Genomic DNA, 24,372 nt, shown 5'->3' with positions numbered 1-24,372 from the left:
ACAAGAAGAGAAACTAGAGGTGGGCAGAGAGAGGCAAAAGCCCAAACTAGGGTGGGGACATTGAGAATGGAAAGGAAGTGACATATTGTGAAAGAAAAAACACAATTTGTGGTTACTTAAATGTACAGAAAAACAGCATAAGCAGATTCTTAATCAACAATTTGCCAATATTTGTTTTACATATTAATAGAGCCGACGGGTGTTTTCATAGTTTTAGGAGGTGCTTCAAGAGATCTGTGCCATATCCTCCTCTGGAATGTTCACAGTGTTAACACATCAGAGTCTATGAGAACACCTGTGTAAAGATACCAACTTAACTTTATTTCAGCAAGAAATTATCCAATTTATTCCAGTAGATATTGGCATGTCTGTAGTTGTATGTGGAACACCTATTCACAGTCTAAAAACCTAGTATTCTTTAGTACACACTTTCTGGTGCTTAGAGCAGTGATAAACATTAGCTGTCAGTTCTGCCTTTTGTTGAGACAGAGCCATACTTTCTTGTCATTTTTATTCCACACATGTCATTGCTTATCAGTGTGTGCTTATTGAGGGGAGGGGTAATTTTGAGCCATAACATAATTTATGTTATTGAATCATCAAATATTTTGAACTAGAAAATGTTCTAATCTAGCATCACTCAGTTAAAACTCTATTTGAAAATATCTTGGAGACATATAACAGAATGAAAACCATAAGAACAAAGACCATAAATCCAGAAAATAAAAATGAATGAAAAGATCAAGATATAATACAAATGACAGTTAAACTTTTATAATTCCTTAATTTATGAAAAATAATTCAAATACATTTAGTATTTTACAAATGAGCAGGTAAAATAATTATGATTTTTAAAGGCTATATTAAGATATTATTTCTTTATAAGAAATGTAGACATAATACTTATAATTTGTTTCTGCAGTTAATAATTAACATGGGTCTTTTTTTAGATGAAAAATCTTGAACATGTAAAGAAAAGTCTTGACATTATTTATTGTATTAGAATAAAGTACTAGAATTCTCTCATTCCTTATTAAAAAATTAAGCCTATGTTACCATGTTTGTCAATCTCATTTGATTTTCTATTCTTAGGTCTAAAGTTTCTAATAACAATTTAATGCATTTATCAGTAAAACACATGCTTAGAATCCAAATGTATTAAAATTTTTGCTAAAGTAAGCAAAATAGACAAATAATGAAATGTTTTTACTTTGATTTTTAGAAAAAAGGTAAAGAATTTTATTCTCTAAGAGAGCAAAACAAATTATCTTATGGTGACACTAAGACAGAAAAGAGTTTGTTTTCATTTCTGGTATTATTTGCCAATGTTTGACAGTTGAATTTTTTTCCAGATGAGAATTGTGCATCAATGTTCAAGTCCCAAGAGATGTTATCAGTCTGAACAGCCCAGTGAACAAGTATTTGTGACTCTCCTTCCAAATGAAATGTTCTACAGAAAGGTGGAAGTGGTAAGAAACCGTTGAAACAGTGGTTAAGAAGGTAGGTCTTTGTGGTACTGATGGGAAATAGTCGTTAGGGGAAAGCTGCTTCACCACACAGGAAACAGAAAAACTCTTGAATGCATCTTGTCCAGCTGTGGCAGAAGAATTTACATAGATAACATTTTAAAACCAGAGAGTTTGTACTCAACTGGTGACCAAGAAACGGAGAGATGAAGGGCTGCAGGCAGAGAGTAGAAGGGAAATATTTTAAAGTTACAAGACTTACAAGCTGTGCATTTTGCAAATCACATAGCTACTTATCTTCTCAGAAAAGATGTTTAAAATAGAGACCTACACTGTATCATATTGAAAACCAGAGCAATCTCAATGAAGGTTTAAAAAAAAATGTTTACCAAACCAAAAGAAACTCAAGGAAGCATTTTATAAGCTAACAGAGCTATTATTGAATGCCTTAACATGGAAATATTTTTATTGTCTAATTATAGATATTGAAAAAGGTAGTAAGTATAAATATTCATAATAAATATTAAAATAGTAACAACAAAGTTTGCCACTTTTTCTCACTTAAGAGGAACTGATTTGGTTTTGTGATTTCACTTAATTATAATGAAAATTCTATAAGCTCAGAACTGCCATCCACATATTATAGATGAGCAAACAGACTCACAAAGATTGAGGCTTTTGACCAAGCTCCTAGGGCTCAGGCTTTGAACTCAGATGTGATGGAGTCTGAAGCTTGTGCTTGTTAAACATTATTGTGCAACTCCCATCATAATAATTTGAACAGTAACAAAAATAAGTACATTCTGTGTTTGGTTCGTTCTCTCTTTTTTTAAGTTATTTTATTCTTCTTCCAGCATGTCATATATATTATTCTCCATATAAGGAAATATAAGAATATATTCATCCTTATATAAAATGTTGGAAATGCTCTCTTGGAAAGGTTTCTTTGTGGCTTCTGGTTTTGTTCATTACTTTGTTTTTAGTGATCATTATTATTATTCTTTCACAATATTGTAACATACTACCAGAGTCATTTTATTGTAAACACTTTGAAAAACATACTTCAACAATAATATTGTGGCTATAACTCAAATTCTCACCCACACGGAAAAATTGTGTGTTTTTGCTATAAAATATACGTGGTAAAAAGAAGTGTGAAGTAGAAAATGACAACAAAGTTGCAATAAATTCATTAAAAGCATAATTCATTGGTCTTTCATTCTATTCTATTTATCTAGTGAATTTATAAGATTTTAAGTGTGTTGGTAATTTCTTCAAGCAATCTAGATACTATTACTGGGGAAAAACATCTCAAAGGCAAACACTCTTAGTATATCAATCGCTAACTTGAGACCATGTCACATACAAATAGTTGATGTGCATATTCTTTACTTCTTTTTGCCTGTTTCATGGGATCGCGTTTGCTAGGTACCCAGTCTAGCAAGAAAGCCCAGTTGACATTTCACCTTCTAATCAATATCTAAGCAAACATTTTGAACACTATCTTCTTTCTTCTCCTTCTTTCCCCGGTCTAAGTACTTCAGGCAGGTGCTGTCTGATTTGTACGTGTTTTAGCCATCATTATACCTTTCATTTACATGAAGCCTAGTTCATTTCACATCTGAGGCCTCTTCCAGTTCACATAACTCTCCCAATTACTTCTTGAACATATGAAGAGTCAATCTCTCTTTCCTTTTTTAAAGTACTTAGAAAACTTCTTCATTTCCTAAATGTTTGGGTGTCATGTTCTAATTGAATTTTCATCAGGCTACAAGATAATTTAAAATGCTACTTTACTGATTTTCTATTTAGGTTAAATACTACTTTCTAATAACATATTTCTGTGTGCTTTACAAGCATGCACAATTCATGCATGATGCTTGTTTAGTCTCTCCCAGAGCTAAGGCAGGCCAAAGAATGATTTAGATATATCCTCTGGGAGACAAACTTTTATGTAGCAGGATGGCTATATTGTAAACATTTAAGACTTGTCTGAAACTCTCTACAACGTCCATATTCACATTGTCACACTGTCCTTTAATACAGCTCTTTTGGATTTTTAAATATAGTAGATTCCTAGGATTAAAGCAATTAAAATGGGAGCAACCACTTGTAGGAATCTAGTCCAATCCTCTTATTTTATAGCTAAGGAAAGTAAGACTCAGCACCATAAACGTATTGAAGATTGGCTCAAGGATCAGGTTGTTTTCTGATTTCCAATATTGTGTACTTATTTTAGTATAATTACTAGCAATTGATTTTTACTCAGTAAGACATTAGGCCCAGGGTCCCAGACCAGATAAAAAAAATAAATGATCAAAATAGCTTGAACCATTTTGGCCTAAATATTTCTGGTTTAGAGAAAAATATGGTATCAATGGATTTTATGAGGCCTGAGATGCAATATTTGAATGTCCTCATGATCACTGATTCACTCACTTTTAGATTTTGAATGTCATTTTAATGGCTTTTAAAGATGATCATATTATTTTGGTCCAGTTGGATCATTAAGGCATTTTTTTCTAAAGTAAACCACATAAAATCACTAAAATGGAATAAATCTAAGTTACAAGGAGGACTAAGACACAACCATGAATGAGTAAATCTAAATTCTATGATTAATGACTTTGAGGACCTTGTACTTGACTTCTGTAACAGCATTTAACAAATCCTTTCATCAGAATCATTTCTCATGCTGTACTTTAAATGAAGTTCTTTGTCTGGTCTAGAGCAAGCTGGAGAAGAGCTGGCAAAGAGCCTTTGGTCATATATTTCAAATTCGTTAAGCATCTTTAATCTTCCCCTTGTAGATAAAATCTCTTCAACCAAATCTCCTAACTTGGTTCAGATAGTTCATAGTTCATAGTTTCTGAATCCCCAGTGTGCTCTGCTTTCTAACCCTGCCTTGCAGTTTCTTCTATACCTTTCATTAAATCCATGATGAAATTTAAAACACACAAGCAGAATGATGTAGGCTATAAGCATTAAGGAAGTTAAGGAAGTTGATTTGCCATTTGTGTTTTCATACTGTTTCTTTGCATTCCTACATCTACATAGATAGATGTTTTATCTTTCACTATATTATTTACTTATCTCTATCTTGATACACTTTGAATAAATAACTAGCCTCCACCCACCAATTTTAGTTGATTTCTTGTTAAATTAAAATTAAAATGGCATACATGCACATTTATGTACACGCACACACACTCATACATAACACATACACACAAAATCTTCTGATCGCTGATCACCTTCGATACTTACTCTATTCATACCTATACGTCACAATTTTTGTACTATACATTTTAAGACATACATTCTTGGTCCCGATGTGTGTTCTGGAAAGACGTTTTGAATTTGCTATTTTTCACTGGCTTTATAAACAACAGGTTGAGAATAGTGACATTGGAGTAGTTAAGCTCTAATATGGTGGAAATGAGTAGTTCTTACAGACTGAATAGGGGAAAATAGCAGAGGACAAAGAGAATTTTATTCAGATTTTTTAAAAAATAAGTTCTAGAATTTAAAAAAGAAATCAAATATGTTAAAAATAGAAGAGCAAATTGGAGAAAGACTAAAAAAGAATAAGAAGGAAATGCAAATTTAAAGAAGTGCAAGTCTGTTAGGCAAAATGTAAGAATATTGGGAAAAAATAAGTTAAGCAGACTGATTATTTTGGCAGCACAAAATAAAATATCAGTATCTATCTATATATCCATATATATAAAAGAGAGGAAATAACAAACCACAAGTCTAAAATATTATTATACTAAGAAATAATAAAGTATCATCATTGCTGCTATTTCCCTTATCTTTGGTCATATTAAATATGACCAAAATAATTTTCTACAAATTGAACCTGATATTATTGTATTACTCAAGTTAATGTATAATGCATTCTACACTTTTCTCCACTTTTACTTTTACAAAATACTTATATTGCATTATTGCTCAGTCAGTTTATTGGATAATGTTGATCATTGTAGACATCTTTAAAAGTGCAGGACATGGGGAAGGGGGAACAAGATGGCTGATTAGATGCAGCCAGGAGGCACTGCTCCCACTCAGAGAGACCAAATTATCAAGTAAACCACCATAATTCGGGAATGTCTTCAGAAAGAAAATGCCGAACTCAATGAAGAGGTGATGCTGAAGCTGAGACTGAACAGGGAGGAAGCTGGGAACCCCATGCAGGGTACCTGAATGCTAGGGCTAGCTCCTGATCCTGAATGGTTCCTGGGAAAGAAGTGAATGAAGGATGACTCACACTTGTCATGAACCTCTGGGATCCTTTCTACAGGGGACCCCACATCCCCCATGGACTTATGAATTGTCTGGAGGATCTTCCTAGGGAGCAGGCAGAGACAAGCCTTCAGACAGCATGGAGCCTGGGAGCGTTTGTTCACTGGGCAGCTCCAGCAGAGAGCAGCCATAGATGGCCACGCCCCAGGGATCTCTATGCACCTCCGGGAGGCACTGGCCTTAGCTGACCTCTGAGCTAAGAGAGAGCAGGGCTGGTTTCCCTGTGGGACTAGAGCACATGTATTCCATAAGCCCTCCTGCCCACTGGCCTCTCCTGCCCACTGGCCCCCATAGGGTCCATGCCTAACTGTTCTGCAGAAAAAAGTGCACAGTGAGGCCTCTGCAGTCCAGTCTGAGTGCATTGTTCCACATGAATACTTTCCTGGTAACCCAAGAGCACATCAGATCCCTCAGCACAACTAGAACCCAACCCTGAGCCATGGGATACCCCCAGGGATGCAGCACACAGCTGGGGAGAATGAGCCAAGCTCTGTAGCCTGCACCTGAGCAGGGAAGGAGCCCCCATCTTAAAAGCACTGCAACAGGTGAGATGCACAGGTTCTTGGGCCAGGGTGGAAGTGGGGTGAGCTTCCTTCTGAAGGACCATTCCAGAAAGGCTGTGGCATATCTCCCTGCTGTAGCCTTTCCTTAAGGGAGCCCCATGGCCCAGAGCACCTAACAAAAGAAATGTGGACATGGTGCCAGTGATTGAAAGGGGCTCCCCAGTGGGCCATAAGCAGACCTGGTGAGGGAGTAGTGTATCTCCCCTCAACCACAGAGCATGTCTGCAAACTGAGTGAAGTACATAAAGTGGTACAGTTTGGTATTAGCCTACCTATAAGCCATTACTCTTAAGCACCATCTACTGCATCACAGCCCAAACTACAACAACAAAAATTATCCTGCTAATAACATATATGCCTGTGAAAACAAGCACAACAATTCACCCATACATAAAGATCCTATGCAGAGCCCTGACCCTCAGAAAGCATCCAGAAATGAAGCCAAGTGACTATACTCAACTTATATCATAGTTAAATGAACACCAACCCTCCAAAATGAGAAAGAATCAGCACAAGAATTCTGCTAATTCATAAGGCCAGTATGTCCGCTTACCTCCAAACGAGTCCACTAGCTCCCCAACAATGGTTCTTAACCAGTCTGAAATGACAGACATAGAATTCAGAATCTGGATGGCAAGGACACTCATCAAGTTTCAGGAGAATACTGAAATCCAATCCAGTGAATTCAAGGAATCCAGTAAAATAATCCCAGAGCAACAGTCATTCTAAGAAAAAAAACAAAACAAAACTGAAATTCTAGAAAAATTCACTACAAGAATTTCATAATACAATTAGATGTATTAAGAACAGAAAAGACTAAGCTGAGGAAAGAATCTCAGAGCTTGAAGGCTGGTTCTTTAAATCAACTCAGACCGAAGAAGAAGTTTTAAGGAATGAACAAAACCTCCAAGAAATATGGGATTATATAAAGAGACAAAATCTATGACTCCTTTCTATTCCTGAGAGAGAATAAGCAATTTGGGAAATATATTTGAGGATATAGTCCATTAAAAGTTTCCTAATCTCACTAGAGAGGTTGGCATGCAAATAAATATAGAAAACCCCAGCTAGATACAATGTAAGACTACCATCCCCAAGGAACATAGTCATTAGATTCATCAAGATCAACACAAATGAAAAAATCTTAAAGTCAACCAGAGAGAAGGTCAAATCACATCCAGAGGGAACTTTATGAGGTTAGCAGCAAACTTCTCAGCAGAAACCTTATAAACCAGAAGAGATTGAGGGCCTATTTTCAGCATTGTTAGAAAAAAAAATTCCAATCAAAAATTTCATATCCTACCAAACCAAGCTTCATAAGTGAAGGAGAAATAAAATCCTTTTCAGATAAGCAAACACTGAGGGAATTAGTTTCAAAGAAACCAGACTTACAACAGGTCCTTAGAGAGTGCTAAACATGGAATGAAAAAAACACCTGCTACCACAAAACACACCTAAGCAGATAGCCCACAGGCACTTTAAAGCAACTGCACAACCAGCTAACAGGATCAAAAATCACACATATCAATGCTAACCTTGAATTAAGTGGGGTCAAACACTCCATTTAAAAGACATAAAGTGGCAAACTGAATGGAAAGACAAGACCCAACCGTCTGTTGTCTTCAAGAGACCCATGTCATATATAATGACACTCATTGGCTCAAAGGGTTGAGAAAGATCTACCATGCAAACAGAAAAGAAAAAAGAGAAGTCACCATTTTTATACAAGAAAAAATAGACTTTAAGCCAATAAAAATGTAGAAGGACCATGAAGGACATTACACAATGATAAAGGGTATAATTCAACAAGAAGACTTAACAATTCTAAATATATATGCACCCAACACTGGAGGACCCAGACTCATAAAATAAGTTCTTGTCCTGTGAAAAGACTTAGACAACCACATAATAATAGTAGGAGAATTCAATAACCCACTGACAGCATTACATAATCAAGGTAGAAAACTAACAAAGAAACTATGGATTTAAACATGACACTTGACCAACTGGACAAAATAGGCATCTACAGAACATGTCACCCAACAACCACAGAATATACATTATTCTCATCTGCACACAGAATGTATTCTAAGATTGACAACATGCTTCATCATATTGAGCAAGTCTCAATAAATTTAAAAAAATGAAGTCACACCAAGCAAACCCTCAGACCACAGTGCAATATAAATAGAAATCAATATCAAGATCTCTCAAAACAACACAAATATATAGAGATTAAACAACATGCTCCTGAATAACTTCTGGGTGAACATCAAAGTTAAAGCAGAAATTTTTAAAATCTTTGAAATTAAAGAAAACAGGGACACAATTTACCAAAATCTCTGGAATGCAGTTAATGCAGTATTAAGAGGAGCATTTATTGCCCTAAACATCTTCATAAAGAAGTTAGAAAGATCTCAAATTAACAATCAAATGTTGAACCTAATGGATCTGGAAAAAAAAAATAAAACCAATCCTAAAGCTAGCAGAAGAAAAGAAATAACTACAATTAGAGAAGAACTTAACAAAATTAAGTACAAATATTAATGCAGAAGATCAATGAAACCAAGAACTGGTTCTTCAAAGCAAATAAACAAGATTAATAGACTGCTAGCCAGATTAACAGAGAGAAAAAAGGAGGATTCAAATAAGTAAAATCAGAAATGACAAAGATGACATTACAATTGTTCCTAAAGAAATACAAAAGATTCCCTAGACAATAGTATAAACAACTCTATGCGCACAAATTAGAAAATCTAGAGGAGATGGATAAATTCCTAGAAAAAACACAATCTTCCAAGATTGAATCAGGAAGATATTGAAAATATGAATAAACCAATAACAAGCTCTAAAAATGAATCAGTAATAAAAACCCAGCAACCAAAAAAAGCCCTAGACCAGAAGGATTCACAGCCGAATTCTACTAGACATATAAAGAAGAACTGGTACTGATCCTACTGAAACTATTCCAAAAAATTGAGGAGGAGGCATTTCTTCCTAATTTATTCTAGGAAGACAGCATTACCCTAACACCAAAATCTGGCAGAGACATGACCAAAAAAAAAAAAAATCAGGCCAATATCCCTGATGAACATAGATGCAAATATCCTCATCAAAATACTAGCAAACCAAATCTAGCAGCACATCAAAAAGATAATTCACCCCAATTAAGTAAGCTTTATTCCTGGGATGCAAGGTTGGTTCAACATATGCAAATCAGTAAGTGTGATTCACCACATAAAGACAACTAAGAGAAAAAAACCATATGATCATCTCAATAGATACAGAAAAAGTTTTTGATAAAATCCAACATCCCTTTAAGAGACTAGGCATCAAAGCAACATACTTCAAAATAATAAGAGCCACCAGTGACAAACCCACAGCCAGTATAAATACTGAACGGGCAAAAGCTAGGACCATTATCCTTGAGAACCTGAACAACACAAGAGGACCACTCTCACCTCTCCTATTCAACATACTACTGGAATTCCTAGACAGAGTAATCAGGCAAGAGAAAGAAATAAAAGGCATCCAAATAGAAAGACAGGAAATCAAACTATCTCTTTGCTGACAATATTATTCCATATTTCAAAAACTCTAAAGACTCCATCAAAAGGCTACTAGGGCAATAAATGATTTTAGAAAGGTTCAAGATGCAAAAGCAGTGTATAAATGTCAGTAGCATTTCTATACACCAATAATGTCCAGGCTGTTAGTCAAATCAAGAACCCAATTCCATTTATAATAGCCACAAGAAAAAATATAAAATACTCAGGAATACAGATAACTAAGGAGGTGAAAGATGTCTACAAGGAGACTACAAAACATTGCTGAAAGAAATCAGAGACAACACAAATAAATGGAAAACATCCCATGCTCATCGAAAGGGAAAATCAATTGTTAAAATAGCCATACTGCCCAAAACAATTTATAGATTCAACACTATTGATATAAAACTACCAATGTCGTTATTCACAGAATTATAGGAAACTATTCTGAAATTTGTATGGAACTAAAAAAAAAAAAATCCCAATTAGCCAAAGTAATCCTTATCAAAAAAGAACAAACCCAGCAGCATCATTCTCTGACTTAAAACTATACTTTCAAGGATACAGTAACCAAAACAGCATGGTAGTGGTACAAAAATATACACACAGACCACAGAACAGAATAGAAAACTCATTAATAATAAATAAAGCCGCGCACCTACAACCATTATAAAGGCTGACAAAAACAAGCAATGGAGAAAGGACTTCCTGTTCAATAAATGGTGCTTGGATAACTGGCTAGCCATATGCACAACAATGAAACTCTACCTTTACCTTTCACCATATACCAAAATTAATGCAAGATGAAATAAAGATTTAAGTATAAGACCTCAAACTATAAAACCCCTAGAAGAAAACCTAGGAAATACCCTTTTCAACATCAGCCTTGGCAAAGGATTTTTGGCTAAGTCCCCAAAAGCAATTGCAACTAAGACAAAAATTGACAAGTGAACATAATTAAATGAAATAGCTTCTCTACAGCAAAGAAACCATCAACAGAGTAAACAGACAACCTACAGAATGGGGGAAAATTAAAAAAAAAAAGAATGGGGGAAAATATCTACAAACTGTGCATCCAACAAAGGTCTAATATCCAGAATCTATAAGGAACTTAAACACATCAACAAGCCAAAAACGACCTGATTTTTAAAATGGGAAAAGATCATGAACAGACACTTCTCAAAAAAAACACATACAAGTGGCCAACAAATAGGAAAAAATGCTCATGATCATCAGAGAAATACAAATCAAAATCACAATTAAATAAATATCAACTCACACCAGTTAGAATGGCTATTATCAGAAAGTCAAAAAACAACATATACTGACAAGGCTGTGGAGAAAAGGGAACACTCTGACCCAGCAATACCATCTCTGGGTATATAGATCATTAAACCCAAAAGATCATCATCATGGCACTATTCACAATAGCAAAGACAACAAACTCAAACTAGGTGCCCATCAATAGTGGACTGGATTAAAAAATATACATACACACTATGGAATATTGCACAGCAATAAAAAGGAAAGAAATCATGCCCTTTGCAGCAACATGGGTGGACCTGCAAGCCATAATCCTAAGTGAATTAATGCAGGAACAGAAAATCAATGTTCTCACATTGTTAGTGGGAGCTAAACATTAAGCCCACAGGAACATACACATGGGAACAACTGACACTGCAGACTACTAGGGGGAGAAGTAGGGAGGGGGCATGGGAGGAAAAGCTACCTATCAGGTGTTATGCTCACTACCTGGGTGCAGTATACCCATGTAACAAATCTGCATATGCGTATTTAATCTAAAATAAAAGTTGAAATTGTTAAAAAAGAGAGAGAGAAAAAAAAACAAGTACATAACATTTCAGAACTCTGGATTACCATATAACAACTATTAGGATTAAACAAACATCACATTCAAAAGAACACCCAGAATACTTATCAAAAGAGATATATCAAATTGTTTTTAAATCGCTTCTTTAGCTTGCCCTATGAACACCTTATTCTCTGTGAAAAGTATTTTAAGTGTTTAATACTTGAGATGTGTAAAAGTATATAAATTAACTTTTCCATTCCATTTATTTGATCAATTGGCTCTTTTCTTGGAATCTGAATGACAATGATGATAATGAAGAGATTATCTGAAATAGTCACTTCCTTTCTAAAGTTGAGGCTGAACTAGTCTTGAAACTTGTCCACTGGACTAAAATTTTAAGTTTTGACTAAGTTTTTATTTTCAATTTTTATTTATTATAATCTAATTCTAGAAAATAATTTGCAAATGGACTATCCTACCTATTTGCTCTCATTTGAAGAAAATATTGATCTCTGTTTCCCTGCCAACCCATGGTTATTTTACAAGTATTTAATAGGAAAGTTGATTTTAAATCAAACAAAATGCCAGGCATGGTGGCTCACGCCTGTAATCCCAGCATTTTGGGGGGCTGAGGCAGGTGAATCACGAGCTCAGAAGTTGAAGACGAGCCTGGCCAAGATGGTGAAACCCCGTCTCTACTAAAAATACAAAAAATTAGCCATGTGTGTTGGCAGGCGCCTGTAATCCCAGCATTTTGGGAGGCTGAGACAGAGAATTGCTTGAACTCGGGAGGTGGAGGTTACAGTGAACTGAGATCGCGCCACTGCACTCCAGCCTGGGCGGCACAGCAATCTCAAGAAAACAAAAACAAAAACAAACAAACAAACAAAAAACACTGCATAAGATTCCTATTATTTGAGTTGATTGATTTTAACTTATGCAGCAGAGCAGCTTAGTAGAAGGTACAGTCTTTACCTACCCAGAAAACTGTAGTTGGTATCCAAACTCAGCCACTTATCACCTCTCAGAAGTTAGAGAACTTTATGAACATCACTGAAGATCTGTCTTTTAAGTTTTGAAAATGAAGTTAAAGTACTAAATATAAAATATTTTGGCTGATTAGCTGAGCATGGTGGCACATGCCTGTGGTCCCAGCTACGTAGGAGGCTGAGGCAGGAGGATTGCCTCAGCTGAAGAGTTTGAGGTTACAGTAAGCTATGATTGCACCATTGCATTCCAGCCTAGACATCAGAGTGAGACCCTGTCTCTAAATAATAATAATAATAATTAAAATACATAAAATAAGGCCAGCACAGTAGTTTATGCCTGTAATCCTAGCACTTTGGGAGGCTGAGGTGGGAGGATCACTTGAGGGCAGGAGTCTGAGACCAGTATGGGCAACATAGTAAGACCTCATTTCTACAAAAAAAAAAAAAAAAAAAAAAATTAATTAGCCCAGTGTGGTATTAGGCACCTGTAGTCCTAGGTACTCAGGAAGATGAGGTGACAGGATCCTTTGAGCCCAGGAGTTTGATCTGCAGTGTGTTATGATCACACTGCTGTACTCCAGCCTGGGTGACAGAGCAAGACCCAGTCAAATATATTTATATCTCCAGTTAAATAAGAACATCTATGCAATTTATCTGGTAGTTCTAAAAGATCAATAAACAATTGCCACTATAAGTAAAAACACATTTTTATAGCAGCATATAGTAGCATAAGTATACACATTTGTTTCTTTTAACTCACTTGTCTTACTAACATTTATTAAAAACTTTTATTTTTGCAATGTTATATTATTAAAGTCCTAAATCTGTCTCTCTTTTACATTTAGTTAGGGTTTGCATGCTATTCCATGATTGAGTTACATTTTGAATGGGGCAAACTCTTCACGTAATTTTAGCATATTAATTCCATAAATTGTTAACATTTGTAAAAAAGGTATTTTAAATTAAAATGTCATTTCAAATAAGACCCTTTCTATTCCAAACATTGTACAGCATTTGTTCATAATGTTTCCATTTATTGTAAATAACCTTTTAGGTTCCAGTGAGATATGAATAAATCTTTATCTACTGGTAGAGATAGAAAATATAATTTTGCTTTTGAGAGGAGATACACCATGTGGTCTGAGACTGTAGTAACTAATTTTGAGTCTACTACATCCCAGAATACACAAATAAATACACTGTAAGTAGATTTCTATCAATAAGTCAACAGATATGATTCTAACTGATGAGGTCCAGTATAAATCATAAATATCTCTTAGGCATTTTAATGTAAATTGTGGTTATGCTGCTGTTATTGCTTTTGGTGATGATGATCATGATGCTACTTCAAATTTTCCAGTTTGTTAAGCTACAGGGGCAAAAAGAAATACATAATGAGTTTTCTCTAAATAGATTGCCATACTAAATTCAATTTTCATTTGTTAGCCAAAGCATTCAAAATTACATTTTTGGTAACATAAGATGAGAGCACTGAGCTACAAGGAATTCTGTACTTAGAGACATATACTGTAAGAAAGAGTGCCATTGCAGGTACGTCATTAGAAAATAAAATTGATGGATCATCTGCAGGGATGAAGTGAACACTAATGTAAAGTCCTGGAAATCTACTGACATCATTGAAATATGCCACCATAGAGACAAGCACTGAAATAGTATGCTTGGACCAAATCATGCCAGTATTTCTGGTTTATATAGGCCGATAAATGATTTTCAGAGGAGAAAAAGAAAAGGATTTGAAAAAGACATTTTGTTTGTTGCCCAAATATTTAAAGATGAATTACACAAAGATTGGAACCTAATTTTCAGAAGACCAAATTATAGCATGTGGAGCATTTCCTGAATGCTCAATTCAACCCTTGATAATAACATTAGAAAAGTTTGCATCATTCCTAGGATAAGATTAGTCCTCACTAGAGAAACATGTGAATGACAGACTACGCTCTAGTTCATCATTTGGCCAACTGCTGATTCACCAACTGTCACTCCAGCCAGTTCACGTGGAGTCTGATGAATGTGCCTTGAGTTATCACAACAGGAACAGCAAGAACAGGCAAGAGCAAAAAACTGAGTCTTTCATAATGGCATCCATTATGAAAATCATTTGATCATTTTAGATAATAGGCATTGAAATAATTTGGGTAACATATATTTAGCCATTCATTATTTTTAATGACATTTCAATCAATGTTCAATGAGAAAACAGTATAAAAGGAGATTGAGCTCACCACACTTAAATTATTCAGCTCAGTGTCTGGTGAATAGCCTATCTTTTTCAGTCAGTTTTCCTACAGAGTTGTCCCCAGAAAGCCTACTCATGTCTAAAAGGATCTTGAAGGTTACTTTTAATTTCCACTGTTGACGAAACTACTTTTGGCAATCAAAGCCTTCCTACAGACAAAAACCCAAAGGCACTCTTGAAGATACAAAAATACTTCATGGCAGTAACTATAAACACTACTGAGCATTTGTATATTTGTGGAGGAATGAGATAATGTGAAAAAGTTAGGTTGGCCTTTGCATACATATGCCTAAGTTAATATTTGCCAAAATTATCTTTATCTATGCAGAAAAATGTATTGTAAAAACTTATTATATTTAGAGTGTATTATTAAGTGGTTTGATTTTTTTGGGGATATCAAAAATGCACATACAAATAAATTTTAAACACTGTATTCAAATTTCATAGTGTAGTTTCTGCAATATTTACACCAATAAATATATGTGCATATATGTACATATATGCAAATATATGTATATATAACATTAAATACATGTGCATATATGTACATATATGTAAATATATGTGTATATATAATATTAAATATATGTACATATATATGTCAACGGGAAAATGCCCAAATATGTATATTTTAGCTAGATTTCTTCAAAGACTTTATAAATATTCTATAGTTGTATTGTGCAAAATGCTTACACAAATAATTAACTCTTTTTTTAAAGGATGAAAATTAGGAATTTAAATGCTCCTGTTAAAAAAATGCAGTAGCATCTTATTTTTGAGCTTTGCTTAGAATGCATTCTCTATCTTTGTCACAAGCTTGGTTACTTGTTGCCTCCTACATATTAAAATTCAATGAAATATTGTTTAGACATCTCATCATCTAATATTAGAAACATCATCAAGGAATTTAAGTCTTGTATGATTTGTAATAAAAAATACTTTGTAATAATAAAATTAAAGTTTATAACCTAATAATTTTGTTACTTTTAGAGCTTTAAAAATCAATTTTTCTTTCAAAGACAAAATGATTAGGATGGACAAGTTGACTATGTTGTTAATATCAGGAAGGAAAACACCCCAGAGAGCTTCAATTAACCAATTTACAATTAATCATATAGGAGTGTGTGTGTGTATGTGTGTGTGCGTGTGCACGTGCGCGTGTGTGTATCCAGTGGTTAATCAGAGATGGCAAGATCAGGTTAGCTACACATTGACTGGTTGCATATCTCTGGTGTCACTCAATCCCAGAAAGTGTCTCACATCATAAGAAAGCATTTACATAGAGAATACTGACTGCAGGAAGTTTTTTCTGCATTTCTTGTGTCAAGGTGTCCTTTCTACATCAAGGGGGGTGGGGAGCAACCCCTGTGTTTCTCATGTCTTACTGAATTAACTTCCTGTTAGTTTTTTGTTTCACACCATGAAATTATTTGTTGAGTGCCTACAATCTGTAGAATACTGTGCTGGGTGCTAGAGCCTGTGCTGCATTGCATCCTCTACCACTTAGTACAGTATCTAGCACATGACTCAAAAGGCATTTAAAAAGTGTAAATGAATAAGTGATAAAACAAGAAGTTTGACCGAAGGAATAGACACATTCTTTAAATTGTGAGTTATCTAATTATGTGTCCTGATTTCTAGATTTGGAAAATGATTGTTCTGGAACTGATGGTAATAAATGACTTGGACTTCAAAAGAGCCTGAAGAGAGCTGCATACATCTTTTGCAGTCCTTGTCTGCATGCTATAGGGAGAAAGGCTGTGCTTTATGTGGAAATCTCAATTTCTTATATATCAGAATGTTCTTTTGCTAAGGCGGGGCAGAGACCCAAACTACCAGGATCATGACAACCATTAGTTCTTTCTGAATTTCTGTACTAGTTAAGCATCTTGATTTAACACAATAAAGATCTATTTCTTGCTCCTCTCAGAGTCCAGTGAAGGTAACTGGGGTAAAAGGCTCTCTGTGCACTGCTAGCCCAGGCTTCTTTCATATGTCTCTCTCCTAAAGCCTCAAAGTTCTCAGTGGAATCCTCTGCACCTGGCTGAGTAAATGATCAAAGAAAGAGAGTATGAAACACAGCATGAGTGGGTCTAAAAGTCAGGTCTGGAAATGGGGAACATCATTTCTACTCATACTCCATTGGCTCACTTACCTGCAAAGACTCTGAGAAATGAGTCTCGCAGTGTGCCCAGGAAGAAGAGAAACACTGGTGAGCACATTCTCTGCTGCAATTGGCAACACTCCCAGGTAGAACTCTGCTTTTATAATAACTACTAAATCTTCATGCTGTTAAGGAGTTTATTTTGTTAATATTTATTTGTCACTACCAAACTTAGAAAGAAAAAGGAGAGGAAAGAGTAACTAGAAAAATATCTACAAACTGTCTATTGTCAGACAATAACTGATTTTTCTCTTTCCCAGCGAAGTAAACATTGGTCCTGAGTCTTTAGGAAGGAGATGGAAATTAGAGTTATAGAAATTATTGGAAGGAATTTTTCCACAGGCTAATAGTGAGGGAAAAATAACTTAAAGTAATGTATTTATATTTAATTATAAATGTAAATATAATTAATCATAAATATGAGTATCTGCATGTGAATACATGTGTTTCCTCCCAAGAGCTGCATACTTCTTGGGTTACTTAAGGAGTAAAAGCATACTGGGTATTTTCCAGATTAGAAACCAGCAGCTGGAGTAGGAGCATCAACTCCCACTCAAAAACAGTTCTTTATTCCCTTCCATTCTAGTGCAAACCCTCCCCCAACTTCTAACATTTCTCTTTGAATTCTTTTTTCTTTTTTTTTTTCCCATGGAAGGAAAATTGTGTCTTCTGGAGGCATTCTCACGGGTTAGAGTAACAGCCAAAATTTCTCACCGCTGCCTTCTGTAGGCCCTTGAAATCTCCAAGACAAGCAAAGCCAACAGTGAAGGTTTTTGTTTGTTTGTTTGTTTATGGCTCAGTGATCTCATCTTTTCTTTGATCAGGACATGGTGATAGTGGGACTTTGAGAAGTACTAAGCTATGAGGACGCAAGGGCATAAGAATAATACAATGGACTCTGAAGACTTGGGGGGAATGGTGGGAGGGGTCGAGGGATAAAAGACTACAAATAGGGTGCAGTGTGTACTGCTTGGGTGATGGGTGCACCAAAATCTCACAAATCACCACTAAAGAACTTACTCGTGTAACCAGACACCACCTGTACCCCAATAACCTATGGGAAAAAAGTACAGGTTGTATTGAAAGTTTTCTAGGCATCTGGACAGCTAGAAGACAATTAGGTAGAATGTCACCTGCAAACAAATCAACTGAACATTTACTTAATATACATCTGCCTTTATAAAGGGTACCTTGTAAATTGCATAGCTTTATTCTAAAATGGTACGGTTCATGTGCAGGAATTTTATCTTATGCTTTATTTTAACATGTATTATTTTTCCCGATAGATTTCCAGATCTCCCACGTATTATAATTTGGTCTATAAAAATAATAAGATATTTTAATATCAAAAATGATTCAAATAATTTTTTAAATTAGTTTGAAATGTATTTATTTCCTTTTTCTTCTTTCAGTTATACCAACTTTTAAGTTTTAACTGAAACATAATTCAATATAGAAGAAAAGGATTATATTAAGTAGTGTTCATTTATACAAGTGTTTTCCTACAGTTGAAGTTAAGAAAGACTGTTAAAACTTGATACTCCACTAAAAACCTAAACATCTCTCTTAGATAAATTCTATTGCATTGTTTTATTATCCTGTTACTCTGAAATTATCTTACTACAAAAATTAATGCATTAGATATACACATTAAGCATATTATAAATACTTAAAATAGTAACCTTTTATTAATATAATCAATGAAATGAAAATAGCTTCTATTACATAATATAAAATAAATTTATAGTTTACTTAATATAAAACAATTACAAATTAGTTATTAATTTCCCTACAGAAAAACCATTTTATCACTTTGTACTTTAACAGTTTAAATGGCTCATCTATTTACATAACATTAAAAATAATAACTATGTAAAAAGTTATGAATTATTAAGAATTTATCACATTCATTCATTAATCAACTATTGATAGGCTATTTGGTTTCAAGTATTATACAGTTATAATTTAGAAAATGACACGTTGATAATTATAACGTAGTATACTTGTACACTTGTACTTTACAGTTTTGAGAGAACTTTCACCTCCAGTATTTTACTGGAGTCTCAGAATAACCAAGTGAATTTCAAAAAAAAAAAAAAAAGTCTGGAACCAAAATCTATGATCCTTTCCTCTAGTACGTCAGTCTAACTCTCTATTGAAAACCCCCAAATGTTGAGAAAATCCCATGGAAATAATATCCCAACTAGATGATAATATTATTTAGGCCATACTCTCTTTAACTTTTCTGCAGGATAAAAAGGTCTATACACTTGGGAAAGGATAGGGCTACATAATATCACCCTTAGGAGCTAGGTTTCAGTTAATTGCAAAGTCTATTTTCTACTGTTTTCTACATGGTGTCATAGAAGTTTTATCTGGTTAAAAAAATGGGAAAAATGATTTAAGAGTGCATTTACTGCCTCAACATTCATAGCACGCAGGAGTGGAAATAACACTAAGCTTGAAGTCAATCGACTTGGATTTGAATCCTCTTAAACACTTGCCAGCTCTGATACTGGGCAAGTCACCTAACCAGAGTTTCCAACCTCTGTGGAAAAGATTGTTGCTCTTAATAATAATGATGATGGCAATGATTATGATAGTTTTGTATTTATTGAGCACTTCCACTCAGAAGTCATTTGTCTTGATGTTTAAAATAAATACCATTGATTAAAACCTATTTCACAGTAATTTTGAGAGTATGTCTATCATATACATATGTAATGTATGTTGACATACATACATCTAGTGTTACGAGATCTGAAGGTGTAGTTTTAAAATAAAACATTGGTTACTAAAGTTGATATGGAGACAGAAAAGACCCAGAACAGCCAACACAATATTGAAGGAGAAGAACAAAGTTGGAGGACTGACACTACCCAACTCCAAGACTTACTATAAAGCCATTATAATCAAAGCAGTGTGATATTGATGGAAAAATAGACAAATAGATCAATGGAACAGAATAAAAAGCCCAGAAACAGACTCATATTTATATAGTCAACTGACCTTCAACAAAGGAGCAAAAGCAACATAATGGAGAAAAAATAACCTGTTCAACAAATGGTGTCCAACAATTGGACATCTACACAGAAATGATTAAATCTAGACACAGACCTTACACCCTTCATAAAAATTAACTCAAAGTGGATCATACACCTAAATGTAAAATTCAAAACTATGAAGCTTTTAGAATATAACAGGAGAAAATCTACATGATGTTGGGTATAGCAATGACTTTACAGATACAATATCAAAAGCAGAATCCATGAAAGAAATAATTGATAAGTTGGACTCCACTGAAATTAAAATTTTCTGTTCTCCAGAAGACACTGTCAAGAGAATGAGAAGATTTCTTACAGTTTGGGAGAAAATATTTGCAAAAGACATATCCAAAAGAAACATTGACTTTTTTTCCTAATAAAAGATGGTTATCTAAAATATACAAATAAATCTCAAAATGCAACAATCAAAAATGAACAGCTAGATTAAAAAATGGGCAAAAAAAACCTGAACAGACACCTCACCAAAGAAAATATACACATGGAAAATAAGCATATGAAAAGATGCTCAACATCATATATCATCAGTAATTTTCAAATTAAAACAACAATGAGATATTATACACATCTAATAGAACTGGAATGGCAAAAATCCTAAACACTGATAACACCAAATATTGGTGAGGACATGAAGCAACAGGCATTGATTTCTGGTGAGAGTGCAAAATGGTACAGTCACTTTAGAAGACAGTTTGGGAGTTTCTTACAAAACTCAACACACTCTTACCATATGACCCAGCAATCATGCTCCTTGGTATTTACCCAAATGAACTGAAAATGTATGTCCACATAAAAACCTGTATATGGATGCTTATAGCAGCTTTATTCATAATTGCCAAAAGTTGGAAGGAAGCAAGATGCCCTTCAGGAGGTCAATGGATACATATCCTATGATTCAGACAGTGGAATATTGTTCAGTGCTAAAATGAAATGACATATGAAGCCATCGAAAAAGACACAGAGGAACATTAAATGCATATTACCAAGATAAAGAAGCTAATCTGAAAAGGCTGTGTACTATATAATTCCAGCTATATGACATTCTGAAAAAGGCAAAGTTATGTAAACAGTGAAAAGATCAACAGTAGTCAGAAATTAGGGTAGAGGGAAGGATGAATAGGTGGAGTACAAAGGATTTTTAGGTCAGTGAAACTATTCCGTATAATACTATAATGGTGGATGCATACATACTGTTATATATATATATGTTAAAACCAATAGAATGTACAATACCGACAGTGAACCCTAACATAATGACATTGGGTAATAATGATGTGTGAATGTAGGCTCATTGATGGTAACAAATATACTGCTCTGGTGCAAGATGTTAATAGTGGGAGGGGCCGTGCATATGTGCTGAGGGTATACAGGAACTGTGCATTTTCTGCAAAAGTTTGCTGTAATTCTAAAACTGTTTTGAAAAATAAAATCCATTTAAAAATTAAAATAAAATAAAATTTTTAAAAAGTGTTGACAATATGATTGAAGTCATTTTTAAGTGTTTTAAATTTGTTGGTTATATTAAATCTTTTCCCCCATGTCTGCTCAGTGTATAAATTCACATATCATTGCCTTTCCTTTCTGATTTGCCACACTCCCCCTATACATTTCTTACACTGTTCTTCTCTCATCTACTTCATGATGCCTGAGGCATATGTAGAGTTGTAGTCTGTGGTTCAAGTTAGGAAAGGTACTGGATTTCATTGGAAAGTACTTACTTCCATTCTTCTTTCCCCATTTCAAGGCCTTGTTTGATAAATTATCAATCAGTCTTTTATAGAATTATAATTCCCAGTAGGCAAAATGGAAGTTATATTATTAGGAGACAATGTACAGGTAGAACCCTTGAGTTATCTCTGAGCCAACTTACTGCCTGATTTATACATCACTAAAAGATCATAATGTCAATCGAAAAAGTATTTGCCAACTTTAGTTTTCTTCTCAGTATCAATATTAGAAGAAAGAAATGGTTTTCTCTTTTAAAGCTTTAATCAAACAAATTTAAAAGACACCATATTTTGGAGAATTTAGAATACTTTTTGCTATATGATTTATAGATGGAGTTTTTAAATGTTTTATTAATTTAACACATTTTTATTGGTGCTCTGCCATTTGCTAAAATCTGGGGATATGGTGAAGCACAAGAGAGACAAGTTTCCTGCTTTTGTGGAACATGTTTTCTGGTATGAAAGAAAGATAAAAAGCATGGAAACACAAGAGTACACAAATAATGACAATATAATGAACACTTGGAAAGAAAGATATCAAATAATCAAGAGAATCCAATTAGATGGTATGATTAGGGAAAACATGTTAGAGAAGGTAACATTTGGACTGAGACCAGTAGAATTAAAATGAGCACACCAAATAGAAACTGTGGTAATGGGCATTCTTGGAAAAGAAAAATGATACCCTGGTACAAAAACAGTTTGCATGAAAAAACACAAAGTGGGCCAGTGTACCTGAAACAGAATGAGCAAAGGAAGAATTCATGTAGTGAAATCAAGGAAATAGAATGGAGTCATCAAAAACCTTACAAACCATAGGAAAACTTAAGATTTAATCTAGCACATTAGGCATTCATTGAAGGATTTTACATGAAGGAGTAGTATGATCTGATGTATGTCTTAAAATGTTTATACTGGTGGTTGTATTTGAAATAAGGATAAACAATGGACTACTAAAAAACAATTAGTAGACTACCACATCGGTCGAAGGGAGAACTAGTCAAGACTTGGACTAGAGAAGTGATAGTGGAAATAGAAAGAATTGAATGTATTTTAAATATCTGTTGGAAATAAACTGAATAGGATGTGTTGCAGATTAGATGTTGGGGGTATGGAAAGGAAATTATCAAATAAAACAACTAGGTATTTGTCAAGTAGGCAGTTGGACATGAGTCTGGTTTGGGCACAAGGTTGTCCACATAGAGATCTGTGGTTCATAGTGAACATTGCATTGCCATCCTGGAATGTCTGGAAATTGTATGTGGGCATTACTTAGACGTCACAATGATTTGGGGGGTTCTATTGACATTTGGCTGTCAGTGGCTGAGAATGCTAGATGACCAGCCGTGGTGTACAAAAATTTGGAAAAACAAAGTATCGGCCCATGTCCTACACGATATTTCAATGTTCTCTCCAACTGAATACCTTGTAAAGATAAATTGGTAGTAGTTAATTGCATGATAATTCTTTTTTATTCAGCAAGCAGTTACATAAGAAGCCCAATAACTTATAAAAAAGATAGTTAAGGAGAAGGAAAGCAAATATATTGTCTTAAAATCATGAAATAAATTTGTCTACTCTGTTTATCTGTCTCGTTCTTGATGTATTCTTGCATTTCCAACCATATATTTAGTGGTAACACATTTCAGTGCTGTAATGCAGCTATTAAAAATCAGTAGTTTTAGTGCTGTAATGTAGCCCTGATGTAACAGATGAAACCCCTTGCAACAGACTCAGAACCAAATGTTAATTAAAATAGTGCAGATGTATTAAGGAATGTCATTAATAAAACTTTAAAAAGATATATCACTGCCAAGATAAGAAATGACTAAAGTGAAAATAACATGGAAATGTTATATTTGTTTTGGGGCTGCCTATTGTTTCTCAGACGTTCTGTCCCCAGAGGTGTAACACAACTTCTCTATATCCTCTTATATTTCTGCTTCTCTTTCTATCTATACTCTAGTCCCTGTTGCCCATTGAAGTAGAGTCCTGTGTCTCCTTAAGTACCAGAGACTAAATGTAGACTTCCATTTGTGGTAGAATTTTAAGAGAGAAAGTATGTTTGAAATTTTGAGATACTTTATCACTACTTCATACCATGTAATAACATAGGAATTATTTTGGTACTAAGAAAAAAGTTCCTTAATAGAATATCAAACTTTCTTATTGGTTCCACTTCAACAGTCTGAAATTTATCTTGGCCACTTTTCTTATTCCCATTATAGTTATTTTCTTCCCATATACAATTGAATTGTATTTATTATAACATTCTAAACTAGATTTTATTCTCAAGCCCATTTCTACCTCTCTGCACCTTTTTTTATATTTGTTTGCTTCTTGTATATAATGGCTTTTGATTGTCTCACTTATAAATTCATTATAAATAGGTACAAACATTACCTATGGGTATGTCTACTAATAAAGACATTTCTAAAAATTTACATGTTAAATCATATTATTTTATTGTAAATT

General features: G+C 34.3%; 1 long non-coding RNA gene across 1 annotated transcript in view; it reads left to right on the top strand.

Annotated features, from left to right (window-relative positions):
- Positions 1-24,372, top strand: part of LOC130541328 (uncharacterized) — a 58,781-nt gene that overhangs the window by 21,809 nt on the left and 12,600 nt on the right. The window contains exon 2 of the long non-coding RNA XR_008955371.2: positions 1,353-1,469. This is a non-coding gene — a long non-coding RNA (uncharacterized LOC130541328). The remainder of the gene's footprint in view (positions 1-1,352; positions 1,470-24,372) is intronic.

Source organism: Pan paniscus, chromosome 1 (assembly GCF_029289425.2).
Source record: "Pan paniscus chromosome 1, NHGRI_mPanPan1-v2.0_pri, whole genome shotgun sequence".
Lineage (NCBI taxonomy): Eukaryota > Metazoa > Chordata > Mammalia > Primates > Hominidae > Pan > Pan paniscus.
This window is presented reverse-complemented; position numbering and strand designations above follow the sequence as displayed.